We start from the raw sequence: 8,869 nt of genomic DNA on the forward strand, positions 1-8,869 counted from the left end.
ATTCTTGACTGACAATTTTTATCTTTGAGTATTTTGAATATGTCATTCCACTCTATAGAGCTTCTGCTGAGAAATCTGTCAATAGCCTAATGGGGATACCTTTGTAGGTTATTCTTTTTTTTCCTCCAGGCTGCCTTTAAAACTCTTTATCATTGACTTTTGACAGTTGTGATATAATGTGCCTTGGAGAAGGTCTTACTGTGTTGAGCTAGTAAGATGTTCTTTTAGCTTCACGGACTCATATATCCAGTTCTTTTTCAGGTTTGGGAGCCTCTCAGCTATTATTTCTTAAAATAAACTCTTTACTCCTTTCTCTCTCTCCTCATCCTGAGACGCCCATTATTCCTATGTTGGCTTTTCTAAGGGAGTCAGATAGCTCTTGTGAGATTTCCTTACTGTTTTAAACCTTAATTGTCTCTCCTCTTTCACTTGAATCATTTCTATATTCTATTCTCAAGCTTACTAATTCTCTCTTCCATATGATCTGCTCTATTTCCAATGCATTCTAATATATTCTTCTTCTCATTTATTGAGTTCCTTAGCTCCAGAATTTGTTTAGTCCTTTTTTAGAAACTTAATCTCTCCGGTAAAGCATTCCTTCTGTTCTTTAATTTTATTCCTGAGATTATTGCATTACCTTTCTGAGTTTTCTTGCAGGTTGTTGAATTGGTTCATAAGAGCCATTTAAAATTCTTTATCAGTAATATCACAGTATCCCATGTCTTTGAGCTCAGTTTCTGAAAAATTGTCATTTTCTTTTTGTGATACGGTGTTACTGTGATTTTTTGTGGTGTTTAATGAGAAGTACCTCTGTCCCCACATTTGTTCCCGACTTTTCTTATTTCAAGAAAGGTATTGCTTACTTTGATTTTAACAGTTCCAACAGGCGGGTAGTTAGCAACCTTCCTCGTGTTTTCCAGAAGATGGTGCTATAGCACAAGCTTTTGGTTTCTCTTATTGGAGCTGACTGACCACTAGGGTTGGGAGCCAGTACATTAAAAAACAAAAGAAAAGGAAAAAGGGTAGCAGTGGTGGGATGGGAGATATATACTTAGCACTGGGGCTTTGGGTACCCGCAGCCCTGTGTGTGGATCCTCAAGTTGGGGTTGGAGGGTGTCCCAGAGGCACATGGGCAGTCTCTTGCCTCCTGGGGCAGACAGCAGGAGATACTTTCCTTCAGTCCTTTTGCCTCCTCTTTCTTTTCCCTCCCCCCAGTCACTGCCATCTCTCCTCAGAGAGAACAACTGGTCCCTCTAGCGTCAGCACCCACATGACCAGGCAGACACACACACACACACACCCCTGCCCTCCACTCACTGCCTTTACCTTTCACCTCCTGGGTCAGAAAGGTTGTGCTGCCTTGTTGCCAAACCTTCTCTGCCATCATTACCTCTGCTGCTACAGGCTCCACTGCCTTTGCCACAGTCTCATACACCCATTTTGAGGTGCATAGATGGATGGATATCTCAGGTGTCTTGACATGCTATACCTGGGTACTTTTTTTCAGTTATGGATTTCCAATTACTTGTAAATCAGTGGGGAGGGGAAAGAGAAACAATTACCTTACCATGGTACTGATGTCGCTCTCCCTCTCTGAGTAACTTTAGAATAATCATTTTGAAGTCTTTGTCAGGCAGTTCATGGATGTCCACTTCTTTGGGGTCAGTTACTAGAAGTTTACTGTGTTTTGTTGGTAGTGTCATGACTCCTTGATTCTTTGTGATCTCTGGAGCCTTGTGTAGGTGTCTGTGTATTTGAAGAAGCAGTCACCTCTTCCAGAATTTATGGACTGACTTTGGTTAGGAAGAACTTTGACTTGTGGGTGGGGACATCCTGCAGCATGCTATGTTTCTAGGTTTAGTGGTGCCAGGTGCCAAATGCAAGGACATATGATGGGTTAGGATCTGGGGAGGCATCATGGCTCTTTGGCTTAGGCTTCTGGGGTCCACAGCATTGTGTGGTTTTTGGCTAGTGCTGTGGGGAGCAGGCTAGAGTGTCTTCAAGGTCTGTTGGGGTCCTCATTAGCGCCTGCAGGTCCTGTGGTTAGGGGGCCAGGGCAGGTAGTGCTAGTGGCTGGAGCTTGTGGTATGTGCACACATTCAGCTACAGGACGCAACTGTAGGTGCCTGTTTAGTGGCAGCAGCCTGTTGCAGACACACATAGTGGTGGGGGCCAGGCCAATAGAGAAGGCCAGACCAACTGTGGGGACAGTGGCAGCTATGAGAGCCCTGGCTGTTGGTGTGCACTACTGGGGTTGCTGGATCTTGCCATGGGCACACAGCATTGGAGGCTGGTGTTGGGAGTCAGACTGCAGGCATGCAGGTGCACAGCTGAATAAGCGAGTTGCAGATGAGCCCCATGGTACAGGCCAGTCACAGGAAACAGGATCAGTGTGCACTTCTGTGGCTGCAAGATCTTGCCATGTGTGCGTGTGCATCAGTGGAGGCTGATGCAGGTGCACAGCTGGAGGGCCTAGTTCTGAGTGTGCACACACATGGCACACAGCTGCAGGGCCTATGCTAGTGTCTTGCACTGATGTAGTTGTAGAAGACTGAGCTGGCTGCCAGTGTGAGTGCTGGGCTCTAGCAAGGGTTGGAGGTGAGGAGGGAGCTGGGTGGGACTTAGCAGATGACTATGACATGAATACCTGTGGGGAAAAAAATGGTAAAGTCTGAAAAGAGGCCATGGTGGCCATGCTGGCCATTGGTTTCTTCAGTGGTGAAGGCTGCTGGAGTCCTCTGCCAAGAGTTTATTAAGATCTGCAGTTGCTCATGGGGGCCTGAATGGCTCAGTCAGTTAAGCATTTGAGTCTTGATCTCAGCTCAGATTTGATCGCAAGGTCATGAGTTCAAGCTCCACATTGGGCTCTGTACTGGCTGTGGGGCTTACTGTTTTTTAAAAAGGAACAAGAACTGTACTTGCTTCTGATGCATGGCTGATACTGGTAGCCTTTGTTTTTCCTCCATGTTCCTATAGGGTAAAACTGAAGTGGGTCCTTCATTTCATCAAAAAGCTGGAGAAACTGATTGTTCACTCCACTCTCCCTCTCCCAACAAGGGGAACTGTTTCTAGTTGGGGAGCTCCCTCCTGGTGCTGAGTAATGACAGCCTGGGAAGTGGGATGATGATACAGGCAAAATGCAGCCATTTTCCTTTCTGTTTTGTGCTCTTATTCACCCACTGTCTGTTTCACGGTGTTGCTAAAGTTTCTTAAGTGCACTCCAGATCTTTCCCAGAGCTGTTTTTGTTCATGAATGGCTGTTAAACTGTTGATCTTTGTTGGGGGGGTGGGGCGGGCGGGTGGAAGCTGGGGTCTTCTCTACCACCATTGTGGTGACATCATCCAGGCCTTACTTTTTAAAATGTTTCTCAATGAATGGGGGCGCCTGGGTGGCTCAGGCAGTTAAGTGTCCAACTTTGGCTCAGGTCATGATCTCATGGTGTGTGGGGTTGAGCTGTGTGCTGAGAGCTCAAAGCCTGGAGCCTGCATAGGATTCTGTGTCTGTGTGTCTGTGTCCCTTCCCCACTCGCACTTTGTCTCTCTCTCTCAAAAATAAATAAAAATGCTTCTCAGTGGAAGAAGATCTAGTCAGTTGAAAAACACTTTACAAAGAAGAATAAACTGGGTGCTCAGAATACTCTGGATTCTTTTTTTTTCTTTTTAAAGCAATTTGCACCCCCCCACCCCCACCCCATTCAGAATGCTTGCCACTTTCTACAAAGTCCTGCAAGACAGACAAAGTTGGCCCAGGAGTAGCCAGTCTGGAAGAAGAGATGGAGGAAAACATAGCTTTGCTTGGAAAAGTGCTCTGCCTGCTACTTACACTCTAAATTACCTGGAGCTTCTGCAACTTGGAACTTTATAGAGGTTGAAAAGCTAATTTCCATTATTGATGGAGAAGGTTATCTAAGGGTAAGAAAAGAATAGCCTTAGCAAGAGACAATATTAGGGCTCCAGGCCTTCCTCATACATTTTCCCTGAGAAGCTTTCTACCACAGAGGAGAGGGAGGACCACCAGAAAAATAAGTGATTAAATCTGGTGTCTGCCCACAGGAGGCTACTGACTGAAAGTGCCCTAAGGCAGTAGCCATGATTAGCTTAGAGCTAAAGGGAAGAACAGAGCACACAGGCCTAGGGGTCAAAAAAATCTTCAGACTTATATCCCATATCAAAATAACTCTTTGACTATGGTTATTCACACATGGGATTGACAAAAAGCCTCCTAAGAAAATCCATGGAAGCTTCAAAGAAATGCCAGGCCTGACTGGCCAAAAGCCAATGACTGACTCTTCAGCCCCAAAGGCAATCCTGGGACTCCTGTATCCACATACATAGGGAGTGGGCTGCAAAATCTATGTAGGAATGGAATGTTCTCCAATAATCAAATAAGATGTGACCATTGAGAATAAAGGGAAGATTCTCCCAGAGGACAGAACAGGACTGACAAACAGATGGTTCAACCATGAGCTGATTCCACTTTTCCTATAGAAATTCCTCACCATTCCTGCCCAGTAGGATTCTGTGTATGCCATGAACTACTGACAGCTTCAGGTTTGATGTTTGTACTGTGGTTCTCTTGCTACTTCTCCACACATTGTAGACTGGGAATGTGGAAGGTAGACGAACCATGGCTCCATGGGGAAGCCGCATGTGCACCTGACAAAGAGAGATAAAAATGACTCAAACTGAATGCAAGAACTAGATGAACTCTTGGGGAAGGAATGACCCCTCCATATAAAGTATATACTTGATGAAAAGATAAGTATGGGTATTGGAAACCTAGAGGGGTGAACTGTAGCAGATTATAATATTTAAAAATTTTTTTAACATTTTGTTTATTTTTGAGAGAGAGATAGAGACAGCATGAACAGGGGAGGGTCAGAGAGAGAGGGAGATACAGAATTTGAAGACAGTCTCCAGGTTCTGAGCTAGCTGTCAGCACAGAGACCGACACAGGGCTCGAACACACGAACTGTGAGATCATGACCTGGGCCGAAGTCGGATGCTTAACCGACTGAGCCACGCAGGCACCCCTGTAGCATATTATATTAGCCAGGTTCAACTGCAGAAAACAAACTAGCCATTTTAAGGTAGAGATGAAGGATTAAGTTCTAGGCCAGACCTTCAATAATACTTTCTAGAAAAACTTTGCAAATCTAGTTACTAGTAGAGATGTCATTTCTGCCACCAACAGGAGACCATCATTGGAGCTACTGGCTTTAGGAGCACATGCCCAGGATTATTTATCATCACTTGGACTATCACCATCACTGCTGGCTTCAGAACTATGCCGAATCTGAGATGTGCATGCTCTACAGCAGGTCCATTGCTACCAATGAAGCTAGCAACTTGCCACGAAAGTACTGACACAGAAAAAGCCAGTGCTTTGGTGCCTGACTGTGCTTTCTAACAGAAAGGATCAAAAGAATCAACAGAATGGCTGTCACCTCACTCACTTCTACCTCCCAAATCGTGCTAATCAGTGCATCTGATTAGCAAAATCTAAATAATGCAGGATCCCAGTTGAAAAGTTGTTTTTAGCTTTCTAGTCTTTGCAATACAAAACGGTACACTAAAAGTTGGGTGGGGCAAATATTTAGAGAGCCAATTGACCTTATCCACCATGTAGGTACTATAGGGTGGCTTGCTTCATGTTAATTCCCAGCCTCCTTCCCGTTTGTTTCCTCTACAATAAAGGCTGGAAAGATAAATGCTCTATCATTTCCCAGTCTGTCTTATAAATGGAGGTGCCCTTGTGAAAACAGTTCTGGCCAATAAGATGTAAGCAGAAGTTGAGGCGCCTGGGTGGCTCAGTCGGTTGAGCATCTGACTTTGGCTCAAGTCATGATCTCCCTGTTCATGGGTTCAAGCCCTGTGTCAGGCTCTGTGCTGACAACCAGCTCAGAGCCTGGAGCCTATTTCAGATTCTGTGTGTCCCTCTCTCTCTGCCCCTCCTGCTCATGCTGTCTCTCGCTTGCTTGCTCTCTCTCTCTCTCTCTCAGAAATAAATAAAACATTAAAAAAAATTTAATATATAAAAAAAAGATTAAGCAGAAGTTTGCTAAGCAGATTCAGGAAAGCACTGCTTTTCCCCTAAAGAGAAACAAAACAGCTGATGGAAGCTTTATTTCCTTCCCTTTTCTTTCTTCCTAAAATGGGAATGTGATGCCTAGAGGTATGGCCATCTGTAGACCATAACGGAGAAAACTAACAAACTAAGAGTGATAAAGCAAAGACACAAAGAGCCTAAGTCTTTGATTACATTGAGCAGCTACAACGACCGTGGATTATCTACCTTAAATTCTTGTTGTATGAGGAAAATAAACCCCTATTTGTTTAAGCTACAGTTAGATTTTTGAACACTTTCAGCGAAATATTCCTATATGAAAAACATCTTCCTATCATAGAATGGTTATGAAAATGACATGATATGCTTTATGTATGTATTTTTCTTCACTGTATATATGCCTCCTACCTGGAGTTAAAGCACAGATGGAAAGAGTGTGATAGAAATGCCAGAAAGCTTTGAGGGAATCCCAGCCAAGGGATTCTTAGAGTAGAACTCTTAGAGTAGCCTCAAGTTCAGGGAGTTTGGCCAGGATTCTAAGAAACTCACTGCCTGGGTGGTAAAAGACCCATGCTGGGGCAAGTGTGTAGGCAGATGAGCCTAAGAGGCACTTGAGCCTTAGAGTCTCATACTTCAGGGTGGTTCCAGAAGACATAAAAAGTTCCTGAGCTCCCAATGGAGGTGAAAAAGTGATGAGAGCCAGAGGAGACAAAGAAGGTTGAGTCAGAATTCAAAAGGACCCCCAAGACTAGGTGAGGACCAGGTATAGTCTCATGTTACTAAAGACTGGCATAAAAACAAGATGCCCTTGCCCCATGCCAAGTTGTCTAATGGACTCTCAGGGTAAATTAGATCACACACACACACACTTGGCAAGAAGTTGGGTAACCTCAGATCTTAGAGTTGATTGAATATTTGCTACATTTTAGGCCAGACTGACTGAGTCAAAATGAAGAGGTAAGATTGAACATTCTCTACCATCAAGAAAAATAAAAGTCCAAAAACTAAATTGTAATCAGTTATAGCACCTTGATCTATAAATTTTAAACTACTACAATATTCTTTACAATACAGTTTTAGATCATGTAAGGAAATGCCCCTCTATAGCTTTTCTTTTTCAGAAATTATTTGAGGGCCGCCTGGATCTCAGGTGGTTAAGTGTCCAACTCTTGACTTTGGCTCAGGTCATGATCTCACAGTTTACAAGTTTGCACTGGGCTCTCTGCTGACAGCACAGAGCCTGCTTGGGATTCTCTCTCTTCCCCTGTCTTTCTGCCTCTCCCCTGCATATGTTTACTTGCTTGCTCTCTCTTTCTCTCTCTCAAAAATAAATAAATAAACTTAAAATATAAATTATTTGACTCTTCTCCCTTTTTCATTCCATCTATTAAACTCTGAATTACTTTGTCAAATTTCCCAAAGCCCATATATAAGTCTATATTGTAATCAAGAGAAAAATAAGACAAAAAATGTAATGTTATATTTGAAGTCAAAGAAAGAAGAAAATATATAAAGTTAATCCAGTTATTCTTTTTATCCATGAGGAGAAAACATTTATTTCTAAGTTACTGGATTCAAATCAGTGGGGTCCTAGGACTCTGAGGTGGGTTTGGTTTCTGGAAACCTGTGCTGACATAAGAAATAGGTAGGGCTGATCTGAAGCTTTGGGGACATGAAACAAATACAGAAGCAAGAATATTCAAGGAGCAAGTCAGGCCTAGGAATTCATATAGCAGATCAGCCTCACATCCAACAGGTACTGAGTAGAAAGGCAAAATACATTGCAACTGAATTTAGAAATGAAACTAGTTCATGAGGGCAATTAGAAGGAAGTTTGGAAAGATAACTTCCAATGGGGAGGCTGAGTGCCAGGCTCTCATGGAGCTTTGCCTGTGTTTGGGGAAGCAGTTGTGGGAACCAAGTTTGTTGAGATACTCAGGAAGAAGGACTTCTCAAACAGAGCTTTCAATAGGAGTTACAGCTATACGGTGGGAAACTATTCTCTTATCTTCGCATCTCTGATATGCTATCCACTGTTTGCATGCATTGCCTTCTGCCTGGCCCATTAGCTTAAGTGTCTACCTAATACTTTCATTTGGTCCTATCCTTGGTCTCCTTTTGATCACCTCCTTTACTCTCCAGCTCAAAGCCCAGTTCTAGTTTCACCCTGAGCCCAACCTGTGAACGTAGCATCCTGTTATCTCTTCTTCTACCTTTTATTCCCTAAGCCCCCTTCACCATTAAGCAGCATATTTTTGTGGGATTATGCTGATTAAAAACTGAGGACATCTTGGGGCATCTGGGTGGCTCGATCAGTCAAGTGTCTAACTTAAGCATTCATCATGATCTCACAGTTTGTGAGTTCAATCTTCACATTGGTCTCTCTGCCTTCAGGGCAGAGCGTACTTTGGACGCTCTGTTTCCCTCTCTTTCTGCCCTCCCCCACTCATTCTCTCTCTCTCTCTCTCTCTGCAAAATAAATAAACTGGAAAAAAGCTGAGGACATCTGGTTATATACCCCCCAAAAATTGGAAACAGGTGTTCAGACAAAAACTTGTACACAAATATTCATATCAGCATTACTCATAATACCCAAAAAGTGGAAACAACCCAAATGTCCATCAACTGAGAAATGAATAAGGAAAATTTGGAATATATAATCAAATCTCATCATTCAAGGTAGTTATGTTCTATAAAGTCACCGTGAACACTGAATTAGTAAATATTGAACTCTTGCTCCTAGAGGAAATATAGGGATGGGTTTCTGCAAGCCTCTGGTCACTACATTTGCATCAACTGTTC

The 8,869-nt window shown here is 43.2% G+C and overlaps 1 long non-coding RNA gene across 1 annotated transcript in view; it reads left to right on the forward strand.

Moving 5' to 3' along the window:
- Nucleotides 1–5,677, forward strand: part of LOC144233359 (uncharacterized) — a 64,904-nt gene extending 59,227 nt beyond the window's left edge. The window contains exon 3 of the long non-coding RNA XR_013335653.1: nt 5,195–5,677. This is a non-coding gene — a long non-coding RNA (uncharacterized LOC144233359). The remainder of the gene's footprint in view (nt 1–5,194) is intronic.
- The last annotated feature ends 3,192 nt before the right edge of the window (nt 5,678–8,869 follow it).

Source organism: Crocuta crocuta, unplaced genomic scaffold (genome assembly GCF_008692635.1).
Source record: "Crocuta crocuta isolate KB4526 unplaced genomic scaffold, BGI_CrCroc_1.0 scaffold113, whole genome shotgun sequence".
In the NCBI taxonomy this organism is placed as follows: Eukaryota; Metazoa; Chordata; class Mammalia; order Carnivora; family Hyaenidae; genus Crocuta; species Crocuta crocuta.